The sequence below is a fragment of the Penaeus vannamei genome, chromosome 19 (genome assembly GCF_042767895.1).
Source record: "Penaeus vannamei isolate JL-2024 chromosome 19, ASM4276789v1, whole genome shotgun sequence".
Classification (NCBI taxonomy): Eukaryota; Metazoa; Arthropoda; class Malacostraca; order Decapoda; family Penaeidae; genus Penaeus; species Penaeus vannamei.
The window spans coordinates 33672406-33675284 of NC_091567.1; positions in this window are offsets into that span (position 1 = coordinate 33672406).

The window sequence follows — 2879 nt, forward strand, 5'->3', positions numbered from 1 at the left end:
GTGGCTCAACAACCATCAACCTATAATCCTACAAGGCCAAAAATTCCCTCTCATGGTGAAGCGAGCGATGGAACAACAACAACAGTTCAGAGAGTCTGTTCAACCTTACAAATTGGACCCTAATTATAGCAGCATTCAGTCATTTTTAAGTAAAGGGAGAGGGGGTGGTAGAACAACTTGAATAACTGGAAAGTTGTGGAGTATTTTGATAAATTGTCCTTTTTTCTCGTCAAGTTATATGGCTGGGAGAACTCTGCAGACCTCTCTGTGAACAAAAATATCTGACAGTCATAAACGTTATTAACTGAACGAAGTTATGAACTATGTATGCCTGATATTTAGCGTCCATTCGCTTCCCTCTCTTTATATCTATTAGATATGTTTCTTTTCTAATCTGCCTGTCTATCTGTCTGTCTTTCTGTCTGTCTGTCTGTCTCTCTCTCTCTCTCTCTCTCACACACACACACACACACACACACACACACACACACACACACACACACACACACACACACACAGAAACAGCCTGTCCGCATATATTTATATCTATAGTCCATCTGCTTATCTGTCTATCTACATGTAAATTTTTTTCCAGCCAACTCGAAACTTATCTTGCACGACCTCAACGTTGTCCCAGTACGTCGAGGTCCCAAAGCGTTCAGCAGTTCCTCTGACGAAGGAGCCGTCGACCCTTCGCCTTGTACGGGACGCCGGGCAAGGTCTTGACGCCGAGTGCCAACAGAGAGTGCCAACAGAGAGCCAACTCTGCAGTGCCCATTCCGAGTGCCGATATTCGAGAGCTGTGACCCGTTTTTTTGTTTTTTCCTCCTTGACCAACATTTATCTTTTCCTTTGTTAACCCTTAACCGGCGGCTGTTGTGATTTTACGTCCTTGTAAGGAAGGGCGGGTGGCGTAATATTACGTTCTTGGTGAAAAGATCGGGTGACGTAACATTACGTCCTTGTAAGAAAGGGCGGGTGGCGTAATATCCCTTCCGTGAATTAAAGGGCGGCTGGCGTAATATTACGTCCAGACACGTTTGCCCGCCATGAAAGAGCTCAATGATACAACGGGGCTTTCCAGGACTGCTTCACCGTCGTCTCCCCTTCATCATTGCCTCCGTCTGTATACCTCTTTCACTTGTCTTTGTCCTTTAGGTTATACTTGTGGATGTTTGTCTGTCAGTCATTTTAGTTTACTGCACCAATGCTGTCCTCACCTGTTACCCTCATAACAAAAGGAAAGAAAAGAAAAGAAAAAAAAATCAGCTATTTCTATTAGCAATCAGTCTTCAATAACTCAAAAATCATTTCATTCTTAGATATAAAAAGGTCTCTTCAATACACACCATAATTTTCGTTATCTGTCTATTCACACTATCGCACAAATCGACGACCAATTCACCCATTTCGTAAACATCCTGCGTTTTGTATCTTTCGTTCTCCTTCTCCTCCTTTTCTTACTCCTTCGAAAGCCTTATTCTATTTCCTGAAGCTTCCCATATCCTTCTCCTCTCTTTTATTTTGTGTCTCTCTCTGCCTCTCTCTCTCTCTCTCTCTTTCTCTCTCTCTCTCTCTCTCTCTCTCTCTCTCTCTCTCTCTCTCTCTCTCTCTCTCTCTCTCTCTCTCTATCTCTCTCTCTCTCTCTCTCCCTCCCCCCTCTCTCTCTCTCTCTGTCTCTCTCTCTCTCTCTCTCTCTCTCTCTCCCCCTCTCTCTCACTCACTCTCTCTCTCTCTCTCTCGTAAACATCCTGCGTTTTGTATCCTTCCTTCTCCTCTTTTTCCTACTCATCCTATTTCTTGAGGCTTTCCATCTCCTCCTCCTCCTCCTCCTCCTCCTCCTCCTCCTCCTCCTCCTCCTCCTCCTCCTCCTCCTCCTCCTCCTCCTCCTTCGCTTCCATTTGGCCTTTGAAGTTCCTTAAGGAGCTCTATCTAGGAGAGGAGAAATCTGCGGAAAAGATGTGGGAGATTTTTGCTTCTTAAAGGGTTGAAGACGTAATTAAATCGGTTTCTTGAGGGAGGGGGAGGGGGAGGGGGTTGAGGATGGAGGTGGGGGTGTGGGGTTGAAGGGGTGGTGGTGAGGTTGGGGGGTGAGGTGGGGGGTGGGGTGAGGTGGGGGTGGAGTGAGGTGGGGTGGAGTGAGGTGGGGGGGGTTGAGTGAGGTGGTGGGTGGAGTGAGATGGGGAAGGAGTGAGGTGGGGGGTTGAGGTGAGGTTGCTGGAGGTGAGGTTGGGGTTGAGGTGAGGTTGGGGGTTGGAGGTGAGGTTGGGGGTTGGAGGTGAGGTTGGGGGTTGGAGGTGAGGTTGGGGGTTGGAGGTGAGGTTGGGGTTGGAGGTGAGGTTGGGGGTTGGAGGTGAGGTTGGGGGTTGGAGGAGGTTGGGGGTTGGAGGTGAGGTTGGGGGGTTGGAGGTGAGGTTGGGGGTAGAGTGAGGGGGGTGGAGTGAGGTGGGGGTTAGAGTGAAGTGTGGGGGTTTGAGTGAGGTTGGGGGTTGGAGGTGAGGTTGGGGGAGGAGCAGGGGTGTAGGAGTGAGGGTGGGGTAGGGATAGGAGGTAGGAGTGTGGGCGAGTTGGGTTGGGAATGGGGGGAGGGGGGGAGGTTTGGTGAGGGGTGTAGGAGCAAGGGGGTTGGGTGTGGGGGTGAAGAGGTGGGCGGGGGTGGGGATGAGATGGGGTACGGGGTTGGGGGCAAGAAGGAAGTATCCTTGTGTCAGAATGATCAGAAGATTCATTTCTTTCTCTCATTTTTTTCTTTCTATCAGGATTATCAACGTGATTTTTTATATTGCAATGAAAGGCATAAGAGAAGAAACATCAACTAATGATCCATTTGGTTCCATTATGTTTATTTTTTTTGTTTCTTTTCAAAGCGTCCACGTAGA